The 22,404-nt window shown below is 51.4% G+C and overlaps 46 non-coding genes across 46 annotated transcripts; 37 read left to right on the top strand and 9 right to left on the bottom strand.

Moving 5' to 3' along the window:
- Nucleotides 1-174: 174 nt before the first annotated feature.
- On the top strand, nt 175-247 carry Trnam-cau. The gene has a single exon. It is a non-coding gene; the product is annotated as a tRNA-Met (tRNA).
- A 456-nt stretch (nt 248-703) lies between these two features.
- On the top strand, nt 704-775 carry Trnae-uuc. The gene has a single exon. It is a non-coding gene; the product is annotated as a tRNA-Glu (tRNA).
- Nucleotides 776-1,004: 229 nt separating this feature from the next.
- On the top strand, nt 1,005-1,078 carry Trnai-aau. Its single transcript has one exon. It is a non-coding gene; the product is annotated as a tRNA-Ile (tRNA).
- A 752-nt stretch (nt 1,079-1,830) lies between these two features.
- On the bottom strand, nt 1,831-1,902 carry Trnag-ucc. Its single transcript has one exon. It is a non-coding gene; the product is annotated as a tRNA-Gly (tRNA).
- Nucleotides 1,903-2,238: 336 nt separating this feature from the next.
- On the top strand, nt 2,239-2,309 carry Trnag-gcc. Its single transcript has one exon. It is a non-coding gene; the product is annotated as a tRNA-Gly (tRNA).
- A 295-nt stretch (nt 2,310-2,604) lies between these two features.
- Trnam-cau lies at nt 2,605-2,677 on the top strand. Its single transcript has one exon. It is a non-coding gene; the product is annotated as a tRNA-Met (tRNA).
- Nucleotides 2,678-3,133: 456 nt separating this feature from the next.
- On the top strand, nt 3,134-3,205 carry Trnae-uuc. Its single transcript has one exon. It is a non-coding gene; the product is annotated as a tRNA-Glu (tRNA).
- Nucleotides 3,206-3,434: 229 nt separating this feature from the next.
- On the top strand, nt 3,435-3,508 carry Trnai-aau. The gene has a single exon. It is a non-coding gene; the product is annotated as a tRNA-Ile (tRNA).
- A 752-nt stretch (nt 3,509-4,260) lies between these two features.
- Trnag-ucc lies at nt 4,261-4,332 on the bottom strand. Its single transcript has one exon. It is a non-coding gene; the product is annotated as a tRNA-Gly (tRNA).
- Nucleotides 4,333-4,668: 336 nt separating this feature from the next.
- Trnag-gcc lies at nt 4,669-4,739 on the top strand. Its single transcript has one exon. It is a non-coding gene; the product is annotated as a tRNA-Gly (tRNA).
- A 295-nt stretch (nt 4,740-5,034) lies between these two features.
- Nucleotides 5,035-5,107, top strand: Trnam-cau. The gene has a single exon. It is a non-coding gene; the product is annotated as a tRNA-Met (tRNA).
- A 456-nt stretch (nt 5,108-5,563) lies between these two features.
- Nucleotides 5,564-5,635, top strand: Trnae-uuc. The gene has a single exon. It is a non-coding gene; the product is annotated as a tRNA-Glu (tRNA).
- Nucleotides 5,636-5,864: 229 nt separating this feature from the next.
- Trnai-aau lies at nt 5,865-5,938 on the top strand. The gene has a single exon. It is a non-coding gene; the product is annotated as a tRNA-Ile (tRNA).
- A 751-nt stretch (nt 5,939-6,689) lies between these two features.
- On the bottom strand, nt 6,690-6,761 carry Trnag-ucc. Its single transcript has one exon. It is a non-coding gene; the product is annotated as a tRNA-Gly (tRNA).
- A 336-nt stretch (nt 6,762-7,097) lies between these two features.
- Nucleotides 7,098-7,168, top strand: Trnag-gcc. Its single transcript has one exon. It is a non-coding gene; the product is annotated as a tRNA-Gly (tRNA).
- Nucleotides 7,169-7,463: 295 nt separating this feature from the next.
- Trnam-cau lies at nt 7,464-7,536 on the top strand. Its single transcript has one exon. It is a non-coding gene; the product is annotated as a tRNA-Met (tRNA).
- A 456-nt stretch (nt 7,537-7,992) lies between these two features.
- Nucleotides 7,993-8,064, top strand: Trnae-uuc. The gene has a single exon. It is a non-coding gene; the product is annotated as a tRNA-Glu (tRNA).
- Nucleotides 8,065-8,293: 229 nt separating this feature from the next.
- On the top strand, nt 8,294-8,367 carry Trnai-aau. Its single transcript has one exon. It is a non-coding gene; the product is annotated as a tRNA-Ile (tRNA).
- Nucleotides 8,368-9,117: 750 nt separating this feature from the next.
- Trnag-ucc lies at nt 9,118-9,189 on the bottom strand. Its single transcript has one exon. It is a non-coding gene; the product is annotated as a tRNA-Gly (tRNA).
- A 336-nt stretch (nt 9,190-9,525) lies between these two features.
- On the top strand, nt 9,526-9,596 carry Trnag-gcc. The gene has a single exon. It is a non-coding gene; the product is annotated as a tRNA-Gly (tRNA).
- A 295-nt stretch (nt 9,597-9,891) lies between these two features.
- Nucleotides 9,892-9,964, top strand: Trnam-cau. Its single transcript has one exon. It is a non-coding gene; the product is annotated as a tRNA-Met (tRNA).
- Nucleotides 9,965-10,420: 456 nt separating this feature from the next.
- On the top strand, nt 10,421-10,492 carry Trnae-uuc. Its single transcript has one exon. It is a non-coding gene; the product is annotated as a tRNA-Glu (tRNA).
- A 229-nt stretch (nt 10,493-10,721) lies between these two features.
- Trnai-aau lies at nt 10,722-10,795 on the top strand. Its single transcript has one exon. It is a non-coding gene; the product is annotated as a tRNA-Ile (tRNA).
- Nucleotides 10,796-11,545: 750 nt separating this feature from the next.
- Nucleotides 11,546-11,617, bottom strand: Trnag-ucc. The gene has a single exon. It is a non-coding gene; the product is annotated as a tRNA-Gly (tRNA).
- Nucleotides 11,618-11,953: 336 nt separating this feature from the next.
- On the top strand, nt 11,954-12,024 carry Trnag-gcc. Its single transcript has one exon. It is a non-coding gene; the product is annotated as a tRNA-Gly (tRNA).
- A 295-nt stretch (nt 12,025-12,319) lies between these two features.
- On the top strand, nt 12,320-12,392 carry Trnam-cau. The gene has a single exon. It is a non-coding gene; the product is annotated as a tRNA-Met (tRNA).
- Nucleotides 12,393-12,848: 456 nt separating this feature from the next.
- Trnae-uuc lies at nt 12,849-12,920 on the top strand. The gene has a single exon. It is a non-coding gene; the product is annotated as a tRNA-Glu (tRNA).
- A 229-nt stretch (nt 12,921-13,149) lies between these two features.
- On the top strand, nt 13,150-13,223 carry Trnai-aau. The gene has a single exon. It is a non-coding gene; the product is annotated as a tRNA-Ile (tRNA).
- A 751-nt stretch (nt 13,224-13,974) lies between these two features.
- Nucleotides 13,975-14,046, bottom strand: Trnag-ucc. The gene has a single exon. It is a non-coding gene; the product is annotated as a tRNA-Gly (tRNA).
- A 336-nt stretch (nt 14,047-14,382) lies between these two features.
- Nucleotides 14,383-14,453, top strand: Trnag-gcc. The gene has a single exon. It is a non-coding gene; the product is annotated as a tRNA-Gly (tRNA).
- A 295-nt stretch (nt 14,454-14,748) lies between these two features.
- Trnam-cau lies at nt 14,749-14,821 on the top strand. Its single transcript has one exon. It is a non-coding gene; the product is annotated as a tRNA-Met (tRNA).
- Nucleotides 14,822-15,277: 456 nt separating this feature from the next.
- Trnae-uuc lies at nt 15,278-15,349 on the top strand. Its single transcript has one exon. It is a non-coding gene; the product is annotated as a tRNA-Glu (tRNA).
- Nucleotides 15,350-15,578: 229 nt separating this feature from the next.
- Nucleotides 15,579-15,652, top strand: Trnai-aau. The gene has a single exon. It is a non-coding gene; the product is annotated as a tRNA-Ile (tRNA).
- Nucleotides 15,653-16,403: 751 nt separating this feature from the next.
- Nucleotides 16,404-16,475, bottom strand: Trnag-ucc. The gene has a single exon. It is a non-coding gene; the product is annotated as a tRNA-Gly (tRNA).
- Nucleotides 16,476-16,811: 336 nt separating this feature from the next.
- Nucleotides 16,812-16,882, top strand: Trnag-gcc. The gene has a single exon. It is a non-coding gene; the product is annotated as a tRNA-Gly (tRNA).
- A 295-nt stretch (nt 16,883-17,177) lies between these two features.
- On the top strand, nt 17,178-17,250 carry Trnam-cau. Its single transcript has one exon. It is a non-coding gene; the product is annotated as a tRNA-Met (tRNA).
- A 456-nt stretch (nt 17,251-17,706) lies between these two features.
- Nucleotides 17,707-17,778, top strand: Trnae-uuc. Its single transcript has one exon. It is a non-coding gene; the product is annotated as a tRNA-Glu (tRNA).
- A 229-nt stretch (nt 17,779-18,007) lies between these two features.
- Nucleotides 18,008-18,081, top strand: Trnai-aau. The gene has a single exon. It is a non-coding gene; the product is annotated as a tRNA-Ile (tRNA).
- A 751-nt stretch (nt 18,082-18,832) lies between these two features.
- Nucleotides 18,833-18,904, bottom strand: Trnag-ucc. Its single transcript has one exon. It is a non-coding gene; the product is annotated as a tRNA-Gly (tRNA).
- A 336-nt stretch (nt 18,905-19,240) lies between these two features.
- Trnag-gcc lies at nt 19,241-19,311 on the top strand. Its single transcript has one exon. It is a non-coding gene; the product is annotated as a tRNA-Gly (tRNA).
- Nucleotides 19,312-19,606: 295 nt separating this feature from the next.
- Nucleotides 19,607-19,679, top strand: Trnam-cau. The gene has a single exon. It is a non-coding gene; the product is annotated as a tRNA-Met (tRNA).
- Nucleotides 19,680-20,135: 456 nt separating this feature from the next.
- On the top strand, nt 20,136-20,207 carry Trnae-uuc. The gene has a single exon. It is a non-coding gene; the product is annotated as a tRNA-Glu (tRNA).
- Nucleotides 20,208-20,436: 229 nt separating this feature from the next.
- On the top strand, nt 20,437-20,510 carry Trnai-aau. The gene has a single exon. It is a non-coding gene; the product is annotated as a tRNA-Ile (tRNA).
- Nucleotides 20,511-21,261: 751 nt separating this feature from the next.
- Trnag-ucc lies at nt 21,262-21,333 on the bottom strand. Its single transcript has one exon. It is a non-coding gene; the product is annotated as a tRNA-Gly (tRNA).
- A 336-nt stretch (nt 21,334-21,669) lies between these two features.
- On the top strand, nt 21,670-21,740 carry Trnag-gcc. Its single transcript has one exon. It is a non-coding gene; the product is annotated as a tRNA-Gly (tRNA).
- A 295-nt stretch (nt 21,741-22,035) lies between these two features.
- Nucleotides 22,036-22,108, top strand: Trnam-cau. Its single transcript has one exon. It is a non-coding gene; the product is annotated as a tRNA-Met (tRNA).
- Nucleotides 22,109-22,404: the final 296 nt, after the last annotated feature.

Genomic DNA, 22,404 nt, shown 5'->3' with positions numbered 1-22,404 from the left:
CTCGTTTGGACTGTTGTGCGCTATTGTACATACTGGCGTCGGCCTAGCATCGCAAGTTGCCTGTCGCGCCGGGAATGCACGTGTAGCAACAGAAAAAAATGAGCCAGGAAGTGCAGACTCTCTACCACTGGTATTTGGTACTTACCGAGATTCCAGAAGGCCTGGCGATCACCTGCCTCGGTAGCGCAGTAGGCAGCGCGTAAGTCTCATAATCTTAAGGTCGTGAGTTCGATCCTCACCCGGGGCATTTAATTTACTTTCGTCCACAGCTAAATCGACGGCTCTGGGGTTTGCGAAGGAGCAAAACACTTTGTACTTTGTTATCCTCAAGGCTTCAACGACTCAGCGTGATAATGTTTACTTCCCGTTATTACTACTTGCAGTTCTTATGTGAAATTTTCAAGGAAAAAAGTACTAGTAATAATACTGAATTTCGTACGATATAACGTGTAAAGTCACACAATGTATGACCTGCTGTACGATGACAGGCAGCAGGTATTTACTTGCGAAATAAGTAAATAAATATTACTACTTACAGCTTTGCTTTTCCTCCTACCGCTGTAACAACGAGGCATAAAGCAATGAATTGTGACTTTTGCCATGCGCGCCTCGCCATGGGCGCGCGAAAAGATGCTCGCAAACAGGGAAAGTGCGACACGGAAAGCGGGTGGACCGGGTGTAAACCCCGAGTAAAACTTGCGCGTCCGGTGTGGTCTAGTGGCTAGGATACCTGGCTTTCACCCAGGAGGCCCGGGTTCGATTCCCGGTACCGGAACGGAATTTTTCGGCAAAAGTCACGACAAGTTTTGACCCTGCGAAAGGCTGTTTCACGTCCTCCTCGCATTATAGCTACTGGTTCATAAACGTCAGCTGAAAACAGTCGAGAGAAACGGGCACGCAATGAAATTACTACGAGCAGCGGAATAAAGGAAGAAGAGACGCTGGTCCACTGTTGGACTGCTACCATAGAAATGTTACATGGCAATACGCAGAGCAATTCCCGAGGCCCGTTAGCTCAGTCGGTTAGAGCGTCGTGCTAATAACGCGAAGGTCGTGGGTTCGATCCCCCCACGGGCCACTACGATTTCACTCTTTCAAAAAGGCAACGCCGATTTCGGCGGGGAAGTATGGTAACAAAGAAGTCGTCACATTGTGTGGGAGCTGATAGGGGACCAGAACGCGACTTGTCGGGACGCGCTAAAACACTTCACTGGTCACAGCACGGTGAACACAAAGTTTCTCGTCCGATCACCGCTACTGCGCGAAGCTGGGCGTTGTCAGTGCTTGGGCGGGTGACCGCCTGCGAACACAGGGCACTGCCGACGGTTTCAATTCGTATTACTCTTTCCTCTTCGGTTTCGGAGCTGCAGCGCTATTCGGTCAAGGGCACTGGCGCCACGTTTTGCCTCTCGGTATGCCAAGTCGCGCCGTGCGGCCACAGTGAAATGAAGGAGCGTGTTGTAAAATTTTCAACAAAGAAAAAAAAAAAAAAAAAAGAAATGTACTAGTAATAAAACTGAATTTGTCTGACAGAACATGTAACATCAGACAATACATGATAACAGGCAGCAGGTATTTACTTGAGGCATAAGTAATGTGGTGGCCGCCTCGCCATACCTCTCTCAGTCGTTTCGCGTGCTTGTCCTCTTGATATAGGCCGATTGGAGAGCGTCAGCTCTCGCGTCAGCTGAGCAAAGTCGAGACAAGTCGAGACTCAAGGGGAATCGACGCACACACTATAGGGTGGCATGAAAGCGAGTAAGAGGGGGAAAGAAACATTAATTTAAAGACGCGTGGCAAAAGTACTCATACGCAAAAGTAAAAGCCGGCTGCGGTGGCCGGGAATCGAACCCGGATCAACTGCTTGGAAGGCAACTATGCTGACCATTACACCACCACCGCACGGTTTCCGTCCGCGCACGCCGCGCTGTGTCTGCTTCCCGCCTGTCGGCGGCGGCTCAAGGTGGTCGTAGCTGTAGGCGCATTACGGGGTAGGCGAGCGCATCCAGACAGCGTCTCTACGCACATTTCGCGTCCTTTGGCAAGAGTCGTCGCGTGCGTGCGCCGCAAGAGTACTTAGGCGATCGCGTTCGGGCGTCATTTTTAAGCAGTGCAGTGCAGTTCAGGATTCAGCGTGTGTAGCATTCTCTCGAGAGGATGCGACGGCGCTGGACGGCAGTCCCACTTTCCCCTCAGACGTCTGCCGCGGAAAGCACCAGGAAGCTGTGAACTAGCTGAGCATCGGTGGTTCAGTGGTAGAATGCTCGCCTGCCACGCGGGCGGCCCGGGTTCGATTCCCGGCCGATGCATCATTTTGTTTTTTCTCCGATAGTGGTGCTGCGTGTCTTTCGCACTCGAACTGCGTGAGCCATGAGAATGAACCGCGGGATTTCCGTGTGGGAATAACCAAACATGCAGCGCGCACGACTGCTCGTTTGGACTGTTGTGCGCTATTGTACATACTGGCGTCGGCCTAGCATCGCAAGTTGCCTGTCGCGCCGGGAATGCACGTGTAGCAACAGAAAAAAATGAGCCAGGAAGTGCAGACTCTCTACCACTGGTATTTGGTACTTACCGAGATTCCAGAAGGCCTGGCGATCACCTGCCTCGGTAGCGCAGTAGGCAGCGCGTAAGTCTCATAATCTTAAGGTCGTGAGTTCGATCCTCACCCGGGGCATTTAATTTACTTTCGTCCACAGCTAAATCGACGGCTCTGGGGTTTGCGAAGGAGCAAAACACTTTGTACTTTGTTATCCTCAAGGCTTCAACGACTCAGCGTGATAATGTTTACTTCCCGTTATTACTACTTGCAGTTCTTATGTGAAATTTTCAAGGAAAAAAGTACTAGTAATAATACTGAATTTCGTACGATATAACGTGTAAAGTCACACAATGTATGACCTGCTGTACGATGACAGGCAGCAGGTATTTACTTGCGAAATAAGTAAATAAATATTACTACTTACAGCTTTGCTTTTCCTCCTACCGCTGTAACAACGAGGCATAAAGCAATGAATTGTGACTTTTGCCATGCGCGCCTCGCCATGGGCGCGCGAAAAGATGCTCGCAAACAGGGAAAGTGCGACACGGAAAGCGGGTGGACCGGGTGTAAACCCCGAGTAAAACTTGCGCGTCCGGTGTGGTCTAGTGGCTAGGATACCTGGCTTTCACCCAGGAGGCCCGGGTTCGATTCCCGGTACCGGAACGGAATTTTTCGGCAAAAGTCACGACAAGTTTTGACCCTGCGAAAGGCTGTTTCACGTCCTCCTCGCATTATAGCTACTGGTTCATAAACGTCAGCTGAAAACAGTCGAGAGAAACGGGCACGCAATGAAATTACTACGAGCAGCGGAATAAAGGAAGAAGAGACGCTGGTCCACTGTTGGACTGCTACCATAGAAATGTTACATGGCAATACGCAGAGCAATTCCCGAGGCCCGTTAGCTCAGTCGGTTAGAGCGTCGTGCTAATAACGCGAAGGTCGTGGGTTCGATCCCCCCACGGGCCACTACGATTTCACTCTTTCAAAAAGGCAACGCCGATTTCGGCGGGGAAGTATGGTAACAAAGAAGTCGTCACATTGTGTGGGAGCTGATAGGGGACCAGAACGCGACTTGTCGGGACGCGCTAAAACACTTCACTGGTCACAGCACGGTGAACACAAAGTTTCTCGTCCGATCACCGCTACTGCGCGAAGCTGGGCGTTGTCAGTGCTTGGGCGGGTGACCGCCTGCGAACACAGGGCACTGCCGACGGTTTCAATTCGTATTACTCTTTCCTCTTCGGTTTCGGAGCTGCAGCGCTATTCGGTCAAGGGCACTGGCGCCACGTTTTGCCTCTCGGTATGCCAAGTCGCGCCGTGCGGCCACAGTGAAATGAAGGAGCGTGTTGTAAAATTTTCAACAAAGAAAAAAAAAAAAAAAAAAGAAATGTACTAGTAATAAAACTGAATTTGTCTGACAGAACATGTAACATCAGACAATACATGATAACAGGCAGCAGGTATTTACTTGAGGCATAAGTAATGTGGTGGCCGCCTCGCCATACCTCTCTCAGTCGTTTCGCGTGCTTGTCCTCTTGATATAGGCCGATTGGAGAGCGTCAGCTCTCGCGTCAGCTGAGCAAAGTCGAGACAAGTCGAGACTCAAGGGGAATCGACGCACACACTATAGGGTGGCATGAAAGCGAGTAAGAGGGGGAAAGAAACATTAATTTAAAGACGCGTGGCAAAAGTACTCATACGCAAAAGTAAAAGCCGGCTGCGGTGGCCGGGAATCGAACCCGGATCAACTGCTTGGAAGGCAACTATGCTGACCATTACACCACCACCGCACGGTTTCCGTCCGCGCACGCCGCGCTGTGTCTGCTTCCCGCCTGTCGGCGGCGGCTCAAGGTGGTCGTAGCTGTAGGCGCATTACGGGGTAGGCGAGCGCATCCAGACAGCGTCTCTACGCACATTTCGCGTCCTTTGGCAAGAGTCGTCGCGTGCGTGCGCCGCAAGAGTACTTAGGCGATCGCGTTCGGGCGTCATTTTTAAGCAGTGCAGTGCAGTTCAGGATTCAGCGTGTGTAGCATTCTCTCGAGAGGATGCGACGGCGCTGGACGGCAGTCCCACTTTCCCCTCAGACGTCTGCCGCGGAAAGCACCAGGAAGCTGTGAACTAGCTGAGCATCGGTGGTTCAGTGGTAGAATGCTCGCCTGCCACGCGGGCGGCCCGGGTTCGATTCCCGGCCGATGCATCATTTTGTTTTTTCTCCGATAGTGGTGCTGCGTGTCTTTCGCACTCGAACTGCGTGAGCCATGAGAATGAACCGCGGGATTTCCGTGTGGGAATAACCAAACATGCAGCGCGCACGACTGCTCGTTTGGACTGTTGTGCGCTATTGTACATACTGGCGTCGGCCTAGCATCGCAAGTTGCCTGTCGCGCCGGGAATGCACGTGTAGCAACAGAAAAAAATGAGCCAGGAAGTGCAGACTCTCTACCACTGGTATTTGGTACTTACCGAGATTCCAGAAGGCCTGGCGATCACCTGCCTCGGTAGCGCAGTAGGCAGCGCGTAAGTCTCATAATCTTAAGGTCGTGAGTTCGATCCTCACCCGGGGCATTTAATTTACTTTCGTCCACAGCTAAATCGACGGCTCTGGGGTTTGCGAAGGAGCAAAACACTTTGTACTTTGTTATCCTCAAGGCTTCAACGACTCAGCGTGATAATGTTTACTTCCCGTTATTACTACTTGCAGTTCTTATGTGAAATTTTCAAGGAAAAAAGTACTAGTAATAATACTGAATTTCGTACGATATAACGTGTAAAGTCACACAATGTATGACCTGCTGTACGATGACAGGCAGCAGGTATTTACTTGCGAAATAAGTAAATAAATATTACTACTTACAGCTTTGCTTTTCCTCCTACCGCTGTAACAACGAGGCATAAAGCAATGAATTGTGACTTTTGCCATGCGCGCCTCGCCATGGGCGCGCGAAAAGATGCTCGCAAACAGGGAAAGTGCGACACGGAAAGCGGGTGGACCGGGTGTAAACCCCGAGTAAAACTTGCGCGTCCGGTGTGGTCTAGTGGCTAGGATACCTGGCTTTCACCCAGGAGGCCCGGGTTCGATTCCCGGTACCGGAACGGAATTTTTCGGCAAAAGTCACGACAAGTTTTGACCCTGCGAAAGGCTGTTTCACGTCCTCCTCGCATTATAGCTACTGGTTCATAAACGTCAGCTGAAAACAGTCGAGAGAAACGGGCACGCAATGAAATTACTACGAGCAGCGGAATAAAGGAAGAAGAGACGCTGGTCCACTGTTGGACTGCTACCATAGAAATGTTACATGGCAATACGCAGAGCAATTCCCGAGGCCCGTTAGCTCAGTCGGTTAGAGCGTCGTGCTAATAACGCGAAGGTCGTGGGTTCGATCCCCCCACGGGCCACTACGATTTCACTCTTTCAAAAAGGCAACGCCGATTTCGGCGGGGAAGTATGGTAACAAAGAAGTCGTCACATTGTGTGGGAGCTGATAGGGGACCAGAACGCGACTTGTCGGGACGCGCTAAAACACTTCACTGGTCACAGCACGGTGAACACAAAGTTTCTCGTCCGATCACCGCTACTGCGCGAAGCTGGGCGTTGTCAGTGCTTGGGCGGGTGACCGCCTGCGAACACAGGGCACTGCCGACGGTTTCAATTCGTATTACTCTTTCCTCTTCGGTTTCGGAGCTGCAGCGCTATTCGGTCAAGGGCACTGGCGCCACGTTTTGCCTCTCGGTATGCCAAGTCGCGCCGTGCGGCCACAGTGAAATGAAGGAGCGTGTTGTAAAATTTTCAACAAAGAAAAAAAAAAAAAAAAAGAAATGTACTAGTAATAAAACTGAATTTGTCTGACAGAACATGTAACATCAGACAATACATGATAACAGGCAGCAGGTATTTACTTGAGGCATAAGTAATGTGGTGGCCGCCTCGCCATACCTCTCTCAGTCGTTTCGCGTGCTTGTCCTCTTGATATAGGCCGATTGGAGAGCGTCAGCTCTCGCGTCAGCTGAGCAAAGTCGAGACAAGTCGAGACTCAAGGGGAATCGACGCACACACTATAGGGTGGCATGAAAGCGAGTAAGAGGGGGAAAGAAACATTAATTTAAAGACGCGTGGCAAAAGTACTCATACGCAAAAGTAAAAGCCGGCTGCGGTGGCCGGGAATCGAACCCGGATCAACTGCTTGGAAGGCAACTATGCTGACCATTACACCACCACCGCACGGTTTCCGTCCGCGCACGCCGCGCTGTGTCTGCTTCCCGCCTGTCGGCGGCGGCTCAAGGTGGTCGTAGCTGTAGGCGCATTACGGGGTAGGCGAGCGCATCCAGACAGCGTCTCTACGCACATTTCGCGTCCTTTGGCAAGAGTCGTCGCGTGCGTGCGCCGCAAGAGTACTTAGGCGATCGCGTTCGGGCGTCATTTTTAAGCAGTGCAGTGCAGTTCAGGATTCAGCGTGTGTAGCATTCTCTCGAGAGGATGCGACGGCGCTGGACGGCAGTCCCACTTTCCCCTCAGACGTCTGCCGCGGAAAGCACCAGGAAGCTGTGAACTAGCTGAGCATCGGTGGTTCAGTGGTAGAATGCTCGCCTGCCACGCGGGCGGCCCGGGTTCGATTCCCGGCCGATGCATCATTTTGTTTTTTCTCCGATAGTGGTGCTGCGTGTCTTTCGCACTCGAACTGCGTGAGCCATGAGAATGAACCGCGGGATTTCCGTGTGGGAATAACCAAACATGCAGCGCGCACGACTGCTCGTTTGGACTGTTGTGCGCTATTGTACATACTGGCGTCGGCCTAGCATCGCAAGTTGCCTGTCGCGCCGGGAATGCACGTGTAGCAACAGAAAAAAATGAGCCAGGAAGTGCAGACTCTCTACCACTGGTATTTGGTACTTACCGAGATTCCAGAAGGCCTGGCGATCACCTGCCTCGGTAGCGCAGTAGGCAGCGCGTAAGTCTCATAATCTTAAGGTCGTGAGTTCGATCCTCACCCGGGGCATTTAATTTACTTTCGTCCACAGCTAAATCGACGGCTCTGGGGTTTGCGAAGGAGCAAAACACTTTGTACTTTGTTATCCTCAAGGCTTCAACGACTCAGCGTGATAATGTTTACTTCCCGTTATTACTACTTGCAGTTCTTATGTGAAATTTTCAAGGAAAAAAGTACTAGTAATAATACTGAATTTCGTACGATATAACGTGTAAAGTCACACAATGTATGACCTGCTGTACGATGACAGGCAGCAGGTATTTACTTGCGAAATAAGTAAATAAATATTACTACTTACAGCTTTGCTTTTCCTCCTACCGCTGTAACAACGAGGCATAAAGCAATGAATTGTGACTTTTGCCATGCGCGCCTCGCCATGGGCGCGCGAAAAGATGCTCGCAAACAGGGAAAGTGCGACACGGAAAGCGGGTGGACCGGGTGTAAACCCCGAGTAAAACTTGCGCGTCCGGTGTGGTCTAGTGGCTAGGATACCTGGCTTTCACCCAGGAGGCCCGGGTTCGATTCCCGGTACCGGAACGGAATTTTTCGGCAAAAGTCACGACAAGTTTTGACCCTGCGAAAGGCTGTTTCACGTCCTCCTCGCATTATAGCTACTGGTTCATAAACGTCAGCTGAAAACAGTCGAGAGAAACGGGCACGCAATGAAATTACTACGAGCAGCGGAATAAAGGAAGAAGAGACGCTGGTCCACTGTTGGACTGCTACCATAGAAATGTTACATGGCAATACGCAGAGCAATTCCCGAGGCCCGTTAGCTCAGTCGGTTAGAGCGTCGTGCTAATAACGCGAAGGTCGTGGGTTCGATCCCCCCACGGGCCACTACGATTTCACTCTTTCAAAAAGGCAACGCCGATTTCGGCGGGGAAGTATGGTAACAAAGAAGTCGTCACATTGTGTGGGAGCTGATAGGGGACCAGAACGCGACTTGTCGGGACGCGCTAAAACACTTCACTGGTCACAGCACGGTGAACACAAAGTTTCTCGTCCGATCACCGCTACTGCGCGAAGCTGGGCGTTGTCAGTGCTTGGGCGGGTGACCGCCTGCGAACACAGGGCACTGCCGACGGTTTCAATTCGTATTACTCTTTCCTCTTCGGTTTCGGAGCTGCAGCGCTATTCGGTCAAGGGCACTGGCGCCACGTTTTGCCTCTCGGTATGCCAAGTCGCGCCGTGCGGCCACAGTGAAATGAAGGAGCGTGTTGTAAAATTTTCAACAAAGAAAAAAAAAAAAAAAAGAAATGTACTAGTAATAAAACTGAATTTGTCTGACAGAACATGTAACATCAGACAATACATGATAACAGGCAGCAGGTATTTACTTGAGGCATAAGTAATGTGGTGGCCGCCTCGCCATACCTCTCTCAGTCGTTTCGCGTGCTTGTCCTCTTGATATAGGCCGATTGGAGAGCGTCAGCTCTCGCGTCAGCTGAGCAAAGTCGAGACAAGTCGAGACTCAAGGGGAATCGACGCACACACTATAGGGTGGCATGAAAGCGAGTAAGAGGGGGAAAGAAACATTAATTTAAAGACGCGTGGCAAAAGTACTCATACGCAAAAGTAAAAGCCGGCTGCGGTGGCCGGGAATCGAACCCGGATCAACTGCTTGGAAGGCAACTATGCTGACCATTACACCACCACCGCACGGTTTCCGTCCGCGCACGCCGCGCTGTGTCTGCTTCCCGCCTGTCGGCGGCGGCTCAAGGTGGTCGTAGCTGTAGGCGCATTACGGGGTAGGCGAGCGCATCCAGACAGCGTCTCTACGCACATTTCGCGTCCTTTGGCAAGAGTCGTCGCGTGCGTGCGCCGCAAGAGTACTTAGGCGATCGCGTTCGGGCGTCATTTTTAAGCAGTGCAGTGCAGTTCAGGATTCAGCGTGTGTAGCATTCTCTCGAGAGGATGCGACGGCGCTGGACGGCAGTCCCACTTTCCCCTCAGACGTCTGCCGCGGAAAGCACCAGGAAGCTGTGAACTAGCTGAGCATCGGTGGTTCAGTGGTAGAATGCTCGCCTGCCACGCGGGCGGCCCGGGTTCGATTCCCGGCCGATGCATCATTTTGTTTTTTCTCCGATAGTGGTGCTGCGTGTCTTTCGCACTCGAACTGCGTGAGCCATGAGAATGAACCGCGGGATTTCCGTGTGGGAATAACCAAACATGCAGCGCGCACGACTGCTCGTTTGGACTGTTGTGCGCTATTGTACATACTGGCGTCGGCCTAGCATCGCAAGTTGCCTGTCGCGCCGGGAATGCACGTGTAGCAACAGAAAAAAATGAGCCAGGAAGTGCAGACTCTCTACCACTGGTATTTGGTACTTACCGAGATTCCAGAAGGCCTGGCGATCACCTGCCTCGGTAGCGCAGTAGGCAGCGCGTAAGTCTCATAATCTTAAGGTCGTGAGTTCGATCCTCACCCGGGGCATTTAATTTACTTTCGTCCACAGCTAAATCGACGGCTCTGGGGTTTGCGAAGGAGCAAAACACTTTGTACTTTGTTATCCTCAAGGCTTCAACGACTCAGCGTGATAATGTTTACTTCCCGTTATTACTACTTGCAGTTCTTATGTGAAATTTTCAAGGAAAAAAGTACTAGTAATAATACTGAATTTCGTACGATATAACGTGTAAAGTCACACAATGTATGACCTGCTGTACGATGACAGGCAGCAGGTATTTACTTGCGAAATAAGTAAATAAATATTACTACTTACAGCTTTGCTTTTCCTCCTACCGCTGTAACAACGAGGCATAAAGCAATGAATTGTGACTTTTGCCATGCGCGCCTCGCCATGGGCGCGCGAAAAGATGCTCGCAAACAGGGAAAGTGCGACACGGAAAGCGGGTGGACCGGGTGTAAACCCCGAGTAAAACTTGCGCGTCCGGTGTGGTCTAGTGGCTAGGATACCTGGCTTTCACCCAGGAGGCCCGGGTTCGATTCCCGGTACCGGAACGGAATTTTTCGGCAAAAGTCACGACAAGTTTTGACCCTGCGAAAGGCTGTTTCACGTCCTCCTCGCATTATAGCTACTGGTTCATAAACGTCAGCTGAAAACAGTCGAGAGAAACGGGCACGCAATGAAATTACTACGAGCAGCGGAATAAAGGAAGAAGAGACGCTGGTCCACTGTTGGACTGCTACCATAGAAATGTTACATGGCAATACGCAGAGCAATTCCCGAGGCCCGTTAGCTCAGTCGGTTAGAGCGTCGTGCTAATAACGCGAAGGTCGTGGGTTCGATCCCCCCACGGGCCACTACGATTTCACTCTTTCAAAAAGGCAACGCCGATTTCGGCGGGGAAGTATGGTAACAAAGAAGTCGTCACATTGTGTGGGAGCTGATAGGGGACCAGAACGCGACTTGTCGGGACGCGCTAAAACACTTCACTGGTCACAGCACGGTGAACACAAAGTTTCTCGTCCGATCACCGCTACTGCGCGAAGCTGGGCGTTGTCAGTGCTTGGGCGGGTGACCGCCTGCGAACACAGGGCACTGCCGACGGTTTCAATTCGTATTACTCTTTCCTCTTCGGTTTCGGAGCTGCAGCGCTATTCGGTCAAGGGCACTGGCGCCACGTTTTGCCTCTCGGTATGCCAAGTCGCGCCGTGCGGCCACAGTGAAATGAAGGAGCGTGTTGTAAAATTTTCAACAAAGAAAAAAAAAAAAAAAAGAAATGTACTAGTAATAAAACTGAATTTGTCTGACAGAACATGTAACATCAGACAATACATGATAACAGGCAGCAGGTATTTACTTGAGGCATAAGTAATGTGGTGGCCGCCTCGCCATACCTCTCTCAGTCGTTTCGCGTGCTTGTCCTCTTGATATAGGCCGATTGGAGAGCGTCAGCTCTCGCGTCAGCTGAGCAAAGTCGAGACAAGTCGAGACTCAAGGGGAATCGACGCACACACTATAGGGTGGCATGAAAGCGAGTAAGAGGGGGAAAGAAACATTAATTTAAAGACGCGTGGCAAAAGTACTCATACGCAAAAGTAAAAGCCGGCTGCGGTGGCCGGGAATCGAACCCGGATCAACTGCTTGGAAGGCAACTATGCTGACCATTACACCACCACCGCACGGTTTCCGTCCGCGCACGCCGCGCTGTGTCTGCTTCCCGCCTGTCGGCGGCGGCTCAAGGTGGTCGTAGCTGTAGGCGCATTACGGGGTAGGCGAGCGCATCCAGACAGCGTCTCTACGCACATTTCGCGTCCTTTGGCAAGAGTCGTCGCGTGCGTGCGCCGCAAGAGTACTTAGGCGATCGCGTTCGGGCGTCATTTTTAAGCAGTGCAGTGCAGTTCAGGATTCAGCGTGTGTAGCATTCTCTCGAGAGGATGCGACGGCGCTGGACGGCAGTCCCACTTTCCCCTCAGACGTCTGCCGCGGAAAGCACCAGGAAGCTGTGAACTAGCTGAGCATCGGTGGTTCAGTGGTAGAATGCTCGCCTGCCACGCGGGCGGCCCGGGTTCGATTCCCGGCCGATGCATCATTTTGTTTTTTCTCCGATAGTGGTGCTGCGTGTCTTTCGCACTCGAACTGCGTGAGCCATGAGAATGAACCGCGGGATTTCCGTGTGGGAATAACCAAACATGCAGCGCGCACGACTGCTCGTTTGGACTGTTGTGCGCTATTGTACATACTGGCGTCGGCCTAGCATCGCAAGTTGCCTGTCGCGCCGGGAATGCACGTGTAGCAACAGAAAAAAATGAGCCAGGAAGTGCAGACTCTCTACCACTGGTATTTGGTACTTACCGAGATTCCAGAAGGCCTGGCGATCACCTGCCTCGGTAGCGCAGTAGGCAGCGCGTAAGTCTCATAATCTTAAGGTCGTGAGTTCGATCCTCACCCGGGGCATTTAATTTACTTTCGTCCACAGCTAAATCGACGGCTCTGGGGTTTGCGAAGGAGCAAAACACTTTGTACTTTGTTATCCTCAAGGCTTCAACGACTCAGCGTGATAATGTTTACTTCCCGTTATTACTACTTGCAGTTCTTATGTGAAATTTTCAAGGAAAAAAGTACTAGTAATAATACTGAATTTCGTACGATATAACGTGTAAAGTCACACAATGTATGACCTGCTGTACGATGACAGGCAGCAGGTATTTACTTGCGAAATAAGTAAATAAATATTACTACTTACAGCTTTGCTTTTCCTCCTACCGCTGTAACAACGAGGCATAAAGCAATGAATTGTGACTTTTGCCATGCGCGCCTCGCCATGGGCGCGCGAAAAGATGCTCGCAAACAGGGAAAGTGCGACACGGAAAGCGGGTGGACCGGGTGTAAACCCCGAGTAAAACTTGCGCGTCCGGTGTGGTCTAGTGGCTAGGATACCTGGCTTTCACCCAGGAGGCCCGGGTTCGATTCCCGGTACCGGAACGGAATTTTTCGGCAAAAGTCACGACAAGTTTTGACCCTGCGAAAGGCTGTTTCACGTCCTCCTCGCATTATAGCTACTGGTTCATAAACGTCAGCTGAAAACAGTCGAGAGAAACGGGCACGCAATGAAATTACTACGAGCAGCGGAATAAAGGAAGAAGAGACGCTGGTCCACTGTTGGACTGCTACCATAGAAATGTTACATGGCAATACGCAGAGCAATTCCCGAGGCCCGTTAGCTCAGTCGGTTAGAGCGTCGTGCTAATAACGCGAAGGTCGTGGGTTCGATCCCCCCACGGGCCACTACGATTTCACTCTTTCAAAAAGGCAACGCCGATTTCGGCGGGGAAGTATGGTAACAAAGAAGTCGTCACATTGTGTGGGAGCTGATAGGGGACCAGAACGCGACTTGTCGGGACGCGCTAAAACACTTCACTGGTCACAGCACGGTGAACACAAAGTTTCTCGTCCGATCACCGCTACTGCGCGAAGCTGGGCGTTGTCAGTGCTTGGGCGGGTGACCGCCTGCGAACACAGGGCACTGCCGACGGTTTCAATTCGTATTACTCTTTCCTCTTCGGTTTCGGAGCTGCAGCGCTATTCGGTCAAGGGCACTGGCGCCACGTTTTGCCTCTCGGTATGCCAAGTCGCGCCGTGCGGCCACAGTGAAATGAAGGAGCGTGTTGTAAAATTTTCAACAAAGAAAAAAAAAAAAAAAAAGAAATGTACTAGTAATAAAACTGAATTTGTCTGACAGAACATGTAACATCAGACAATACATGATAACAGGCAGCAGGTATTTACTTGAGGCATAAGTAATGTGGTGGCCGCCTCGCCATACCTCTCTCAGTCGTTTCGCGTGCTTGTCCTCTTGATATAGGCCGATTGGAGAGCGTCAGCTCTCGCGTCAGCTGAGCAAAGTCGAGACAAGTCGAGACTCAAGGGGAATCGACGCACACACTATAGGGTGGCATGAAAGCGAGTAAGAGGGGGAAAGAAACATTAATTTAAAGACGCGTGGCAAAAGTACTCATACGCAAAAGTAAAAGCCGGCTGCGGTGGCCGGGAATCGAACCCGGATCAACTGCTTGGAAGGCAACTATGCTGACCATTACACCACCACCGCACGGTTTCCGTCCGCGCACGCCGCGCTGTGTCTGCTTCCCGCCTGTCGGCGGCGGCTCAAGGTGGTCGTAGCTGTAGGCGCATTACGGGGTAGGCGAGCGCATCCAGACAGCGTCTCTACGCACATTTCGCGTCCTTTGGCAAGAGTCGTCGCGTGCGTGCGCCGCAAGAGTACTTAGGCGATCGCGTTCGGGCGTCATTTTTAAGCAGTGCAGTGCAGTTCAGGATTCAGCGTGTGTAGCATTCTCTCGAGAGGATGCGACGGCGCTGGACGGCAGTCCCACTTTCCCCTCAGACGTCTGCCGCGGAAAGCACCAGGAAGCTGTGAACTAGCTGAGCATCGGTGGTTCAGTGGTAGAATGCTCGCCTGCCACGCGGGCGGCCCGGGTTCGATTCCCGGCCGATGCATCATTTTGTTTTTTCTCCGATAGTGGTGCTGCGTGTCTTTCGCACTCGAACTGCGTGAGCCATGAGAATGAACCGCGGGATTTCCGTGTGGGAATAACCAAACATGCAGCGCGCACGACTGCTCGTTTGGACTGTTGTGCGCTATTGTACATACTGGCGTCGGCCTAGCATCGCAAGTTGCCTGTCGCGCCGGGAATGCACGTGTAGCAACAGAAAAAAATGAGCCAGGAAGTGCAGACTCTCTACCACTGGTATTTGGTACTTACCGAGATTCCAGAAGGCCTGGCGATCACCTGCCTCGGTAGCGCAGTAGGCAGCGCGTAAGTCTCATAATCTTAAGGTCGTGAGTTCGATCCTCACCCGGGGCATTTAATTTACTTTCGTCCACAGCTAAATCGACGGCTCTGGGGTTTGCGAAGGAGCAAAACACTTTGTACTTTGTTATCCTCAAGGCTTCAACGACTCAGCGTGATAATGTTTACTTCCCGTTATTACTACTTGCAGTTCTTATGTGAAATTTTCAAGGAAAAAAGTACTAGTAATAATACTGAATTTCGTACGATATAACGTGTAAAGTCACACAATGTATGACCTGCTGTACGATGACAGGCAGCAGGTATTTACTTGCGAAATAAGTAAATAAATATTACTACTTACAGCTTTGCTTTTCCTCCTACCGCTGTAACAACGAGGCATAAAGCAATGAATTGTGACTTTTGCCATGCGCGCCTCGCCATGGGCGCGCGAAAAGATGCTCGCAAACAGGGAAAGTGCGACACGGAAAGCGGGTGGACCGGGTGTAAACCCCGAGTAAAACTTGCGCGTCCGGTGTGGTCTAGTGGCTAGGATACCTGGCTTTCACCCAGGAGGCCCGGGTTCGATTCCCGGTACCGGAACGGAATTTTTCGGCAAAAGTCACGACAAGTTTTGACCCTGCGAAAGGCTGTTTCACGTCCTCCTCGCATTATAGCTACTGGTTCATAAACGTCAGCTGAAAACAGTCGAGAGAAACGGGCACGCAATGAAATTACTACGAGCAGCGGAATAAAGGAAGAAGAGACGCTGGTCCACTGTTGGACTGCTACCATAGAAATGTTACATGGCAATACGCAGAGCAATTCCCGAGGCCCGTTAGCTCAGTCGGTTAGAGCGTCGTGCTAATAACGCGAAGGTCGTGGGTTCGATCCCCCCACGGGCCACTACGATTTCACTCTTTCAAAAAGGCAACGCCGATTTCGGCGGGGAAGTATGGTAACAAAGAAGTCGTCACATTGTGTGGGAGCTGATAGGGGACCAGAACGCGACTTGTCGGGACGCGCTAAAACACTTCACTGGTCACAGCACGGTGAACACAAAGTTTCTCGTCCGATCACCGCTACTGCGCGAAGCTGGGCGTTGTCAGTGCTTGGGCGGGTGACCGCCTGCGAACACAGGGCACTGCCGACGGTTTCAATTCGTATTACTCTTTCCTCTTCGGTTTCGGAGCTGCAGCGCTATTCGGTCAAGGGCACTGGCGCCACGTTTTGCCTCTCGGTATGCCAAGTCGCGCCGTGCGGCCACAGTGAAATGAAGGAGCGTGTTGTAAAATTTTCAACAAAGAAAAAAAAAAAAAAAAAGAAATGTACTAGTAATAAAACTGAATTTGTCTGACAGAACATGTAACATCAGACAATACATGATAACAGGCAGCAGGTATTTACTTGAGGCATAAGTAATGTGGTGGCCGCCTCGCCATACCTCTCTCAGTCGTTTCGCGTGCTTGTCCTCTTGATATAGGCCGATTGGAGAGCGTCAGCTCTCGCGTCAGCTGAGCAAAGTCGAGACAAGTCGAGACTCAAGGGGAATCGACGCACACACTATAGGGTGGCATGAAAGCGAGTAAGAGGGGGAAAGAAACATTAATTTAAAGACGCGTGGCAAAAGTACTCATACGCAAAAGTAAAAGCCGGCTGCGGTGGCCGGGAATCGAACCCGGATCAACTGCTTGGAAGGCAACTATGCTGACCATTACACCACCACCGCACGGTTTCCGTCCGCGCACGCCGCGCTGTGTCTGCTTCCCGCCTGTCGGCGGCGGCTCAAGGTGGTCGTAGCTGTAGGCGCATTACGGGGTAGGCGAGCGCATCCAGACAGCGTCTCTACGCACATTTCGCGTCCTTTGGCAAGAGTCGTCGCGTGCGTGCGCCGCAAGAGTACTTAGGCGATCGCGTTCGGGCGTCATTTTTAAGCAGTGCAGTGCAGTTCAGGATTCAGCGTGTGTAGCATTCTCTCGAGAGGATGCGACGGCGCTGGACGGCAGTCCCACTTTCCCCTCAGACGTCTGCCGCGGAAAGCACCAGGAAGCTGTGAACTAGCTGAGCATCGGTGGTTCAGTGGTAGAATGCTCGCCTGCCACGCGGGCGGCCCGGGTTCGATTCCCGGCCGATGCATCATTTTGTTTTTTCTCCGATAGTGGTGCTGCGTGTCTTTCGCACTCGAACTGCGTGAGCCATGAGAATGAACCGCGGGATTTCCGTGTGGGAATAACCAAACATGCAGCGCGCACGACTGCTCGTTTGGACTGTTGTGCGCTATTGTACATACTGGCGTCGGCCTAGCATCGCAAGTTGCCTGTCGCGCCGGGAATGCACGTGTAGCAACAGAAAAAAATGAGCCAGGAAGTGCAGACTCTCTACCACTGGTATTTGGTACTTACCGAGATTCCAGAAGGCCTGGCGATCACCTGCCTCGGTAGCGCAGTAGGCAGCGCGTAAGTCTCATAATCTTAAGGTCGTGAGTTCGATCCTCACCCGGGGCATTTAATTTACTTTCGTCCACAGCTAAATCGACGGCTCTGGGGTTTGCGAAGGAGCAAAACACTTTGTACTTTGTTATCCTCAAGGCTTCAACGACTCAGCGTGATAATGTTTACTTCCCGTTATTACTACTTGCAGTTCTTATGTGAAATTTTCAAGGAAAAAAGTACTAGTAATAATACTGAATTTCGTACGATATAACGTGTAAAGTCACACAATGTATGACCTGCTGTACGATGACAGGCAGCAGGTATTTACTTGCGAAATAAGTAAATAAATATTACTACTTACAGCTTTGCTTTTCCTCCTACCGCTGTAACAACGAGGCATAAAGCAATGAATTGTGACTTTTGCCATGCGCGCCTCGCCATGGGCGCGCGAAAAGATGCTCGCAAACAGGGAAAGTGCGACACGGAAAGCGGGTGGACCGGGTGTAAACCCCGAGTAAAACTTGCGCGTCCGGTGTGGTCTAGTGGCTAGGATACCTGGCTTTCACCCAGGAGGCCCGGGTTCGATTCCCGGTACCGGAACGGAATTTTTCGGCAAAAGTCACGACAAGTTTTGACCCTGCGAAAGGCTGTTTCACGTCCTCCTCGCATTATAGCTACTGGTTCATAAACGTCAGCTGAAAACAGTCGAGAGAAACGGGCACGCAATGAAATTACTACGAGCAGCGGAATAAAGGAAGAAGAGACGCTGGTCCACTGTTGGACTGCTACCATAGAAATGTTACATGGCAATACGCAGAGCAATTCCCGAGGCCCGTTAGCTCAGTCGGTTAGAGCGTCGTGCTAATAACGCGAAGGTCGTGGGTTCGATCCCCCCACGGGCCACTACGATTTCACTCTTTCAAAAAGGCAACGCCGATTTCGGCGGGGAAGTATGGTAACAAAGAAGTCGTCACATTGTGTGGGAGCTGATAGGGGACCAGAACGCGACTTGTCGGGACGCGCTAAAACACTTCACTGGTCACAGCACGGTGAACACAAAGTTTCTCGTCCGATCACCGCTACTGCGCGAAGCTGGGCGTTGTCAGTGCTTGGGCGGGTGACCGCCTGCGAACACAGGGCACTGCCGACGGTTTCAATTCGTATTACTCTTTCCTCTTCGGTTTCGGAGCTGCAGCGCTATTCGGTCAAGGGCACTGGCGCCACGTTTTGCCTCTCGGTATGCCAAGTCGCGCCGTGCGGCCACAGTGAAATGAAGGAGCGTGTTGTAAAATTTTCAACAAAGAAAAAAAAAAAAAAAAAGAAATGTACTAGTAATAAAACTGAATTTGTCTGACAGAACATGTAACATCAGACAATACATGATAACAGGCAGCAGGTATTTACTTGAGGCATAAGTAATGTGGTGGCCGCCTCGCCATACCTCTCTCAGTCGTTTCGCGTGCTTGTCCTCTTGATATAGGCCGATTGGAGAGCGTCAGCTCTCGCGTCAGCTGAGCAAAGTCGAGACAAGTCGAGACTCAAGGGGAATCGACGCACACACTATAGGGTGGCATGAAAGCGAGTAAGAGGGGGAAAGAAACATTAATTTAAAGACGCGTGGCAAAAGTACTCATACGCAAAAGTAAAAGCCGGCTGCGGTGGCCGGGAATCGAACCCGGATCAACTGCTTGGAAGGCAACTATGCTGACCATTACACCACCACCGCACGGTTTCCGTCCGCGCACGCCGCGCTGTGTCTGCTTCCCGCCTGTCGGCGGCGGCTCAAGGTGGTCGTAGCTGTAGGCGCATTACGGGGTAGGCGAGCGCATCCAGACAGCGTCTCTACGCACATTTCGCGTCCTTTGGCAAGAGTCGTCGCGTGCGTGCGCCGCAAGAGTACTTAGGCGATCGCGTTCGGGCGTCATTTTTAAGCAGTGCAGTGCAGTTCAGGATTCAGCGTGTGTAGCATTCTCTCGAGAGGATGCGACGGCGCTGGACGGCAGTCCCACTTTCCCCTCAGACGTCTGCCGCGGAAAGCACCAGGAAGCTGTGAACTAGCTGAGCATCGGTGGTTCAGTGGTAGAATGCTCGCCTGCCACGCGGGCGGCCCGGGTTCGATTCCCGGCCGATGCATCATTTTGTTTTTTCTCCGATAGTGGTGCTGCGTGTCTTTCGCACTCGAACTGCGTGAGCCATGAGAATGAACCGCGGGATTTCCGTGTGGGAATAACCAAACATGCAGCGCGCACGACTGCTCGTTTGGACTGTTGTGCGCTATTGTACATACTGGCGTCGGCCTAGCATCGCAAGTTGCCTGTCGCGCCGGGAATGCACGTGTAGCAACAGAAAAAAATGAGCCAGGAAGTGCAGACTCTCTACCACTGGTATTTGGTACTTACCGAGATTCCAGAAGGCCTGGCGATCACCTGCCTCGGTAGCGCAGTAGGCAGCGCGTAAGTCTCATAATCTTAAGGTCGTGAGTTCGATCCTCACCCGGGGCATTTAATTTACTTTCGTCCACAGCTAAATCGACGGCTCTGGGGTTTGCGAAGGAGCAAAACACTTTGTACTTTGTTATCCTCAAGGCTTCAACGACTCAGCGTGATAATGTTTACTTCCCGTTATTACTACTTGCAGTTCTTATGTGAAATTTTCAAGGAAAAAAGTACTAGTAATAATACTGAATTTCGTACGATATAACGTGTAAAGTCACACAATGTATGACCTGCTGTACGATGACAGGCAGCAGGTATTTACTTGCGAAATAAGTAAATAAATATTACTACTTACAGCTTTGCTTTTCCTCCTACCGCTGTAACAACGAGGCATAAAGCAATGAATTGTGACTTTTGCCATGCGCGCCTCGCCATGGGCGCGCGAAAAGATGCTCGCAAACAGGGAAAGTGCGACACGGAAAGCGGGTGGACCGGGTGTAAACCCCGAGTAAAACTTGCGCGTCCGGTGTGGTCTAGTGGCTAGGATACCTGGCTTTCACCCAGGAGGCCCGGGTTCGATTCCCGGTACCGGAACGGAATTTTTCGGCAAAAGTCACGACAAGTTTTGACCCTGCGAAAGGCTGTTTCACGTCCTCCTCGCATTATAGCTACTGGTTCATAAACGTCAGCTGAAAACAGTCGAGAGAAACGGGCACGCAATGAAATTACTACGAGCAGCGGAATAAAGGAAGAAGAGACGCTGGTCCACTGTTGGACTGCTACCATAGAAATGTTACATGGCAATACGCAGAGCAATTCCCGAGGCCCGTTAGCTCAGTCGGTTAGAGCGTCGTGCTAATAACGCGAAGGTCGTGGGTTCGATCCCCCCACGGGCCACTACGATTTCACTCTTTCAAAAAGGCAACGCCGATTTCGGCGGGGAAGTATGGTAACAAAGAAGTCGTCACATTGTGTGGGAGCTGATAGGGGACCAGAACGCGACTTGTCGGGACGCGCTAAAACACTTCACTGGTCACAGCACGGTGAACACAAAGTTTCTCGTCCGATCACCGCTACTGCGCGAAGCTGGGCGTTGTCAGTGCTTGGGCGGGTGACCGCCTGCGAACACAGGGCACTGCCGACGGTTTCAATTCGTATTACTCTTTCCTCTTCGGTTTCGGAGCTGCAGCGCTATTCGGTCAAGGGCACTGGCGCCACGTTTTGCCTCTCGGTATGCCAAGTCGCGCCGTGCGGCCACAGTGAAATGAAGGAGCGTGTTGTAAAATTTTCAACAAAGAAAAAAAAAAAAAAAAAGAAATATACTAGTAATAAAACTGAATTTGTCTGACAGAACATGTAACATCAGACAATACATGATAACAGGCAGCAGGTATTTACTTGAGGCATAAGTAATGTGGTGGCCGCCTCGCCATACCTCTCTCAGTCGTTTCGCGTGCTTGTCCTCTTGATATAGGCCGATTGGAGAGCGTCAGCTCTCGCGTCAGCTGAGCAAAGTCGAGACAAGTCGAGACTCAAGGGGAATCGACGCACACACTATAGGGTGGCATGAAAGCGAGTAAGAGGGGGAAAGAAACATTAATTTAAAGACGCGTGGCAAAAGTACTCATACGCAAAAGTAAAAGCCGGCTGCGGTGGCCGGGAATCGAACCCGGATCAACTGCTTGGAAGGCAACTATGCTGACCATTACACCACCACCGCACGGTTTCCGTCCGCGCACGCCGCGCTGTGTCTGCTTCCCGCCTGTCGGCGGCGGCTCAAGGTGGTCGTAGCTGTAGGCGCATTACGGGGTAGGCGAGCGCATCCAGACAGCGTCTCTACGCACATTTCGCGTCCTTTGGCAAGAGTCGTCGCGTGCGTGCGCCGCAAGAGTACTTAGGCGATCGCGTTCGGGCGTCATTTTTAAGCAGTGCAGTGCAGTTCAGGATTCAGCGTGTGTAGCATTCTCTCGAGAGGATGCGACGGCGCTGGACGGCAGTCCCACTTTCCCCTCAGACGTCTGCCGCGGAAAGCACCAGGAAGCTGTGAACTAGCTGAGCATCGGTGGTTCAGTGGTAGAATGCTCGCCTGCCACGCGGGCGGCCCGGGTTCGATTCCCGGCCGATGCATCATTTTGTTTTTTCTCCGATAGTGGTGCTGCGTGTCTTTCGCACTCGAACTGCGTGAGCCATGAGAATGAACCGCGGGATTTCCGTGTGGGAATAACCAAACATGCAGCGCGCACGACTGCTCGTTTGGACTGTTGTGCGCTATTGTACATACTGGCGTCGGCCTAGCATCGCAAGTTGCCTGTCGCGCCGGGAATGCACGTGTAGCAACAGAAAAAAATGAGCCAGGAAGTGCAGACTCTCTACCACTGGTATTTGGTACTTACCGAGATTCCAGAAGGCCTGGCGATCACCTGCCTCGGTAGCGCAGTAGGCAGCGCGTAAGTCTCATAATCTTAAGGTCGTGAGTTCGATCCTCACCCGGGGCATTTAATTTACTTTCGTCCACAGCTAAATCGACGGCTCTGGGGTTTGCGAAGGAGCAAAACACTTTGTACTTTGTTATCCTCAAGGCTTCAACGACTCAGCGTGATAATGTTTACTTCCCGTTATTACTACTTGCAGTTCTTATGTGAAATTTTCAAGGAAAAAAGTACTAGTAATAATACTGAATTTCGTACGATATAACGTGTAAAGTCACACAATGTATGACCTGCTGTACGATGACAGGCAGCAGGTATTTACTTGCGAAATAAGTAAATAAATATTACTACTTACAGCTTTG

The sequence above is a fragment of the Schistocerca piceifrons genome, unplaced genomic scaffold (genome assembly GCF_021461385.2).
Source record: "Schistocerca piceifrons isolate TAMUIC-IGC-003096 unplaced genomic scaffold, iqSchPice1.1 HiC_scaffold_606, whole genome shotgun sequence".
NCBI lineage: Eukaryota > Metazoa > Arthropoda > Insecta > Orthoptera > Acrididae > Schistocerca > Schistocerca piceifrons.
This window is presented reverse-complemented; position numbering and strand designations above follow the sequence as displayed.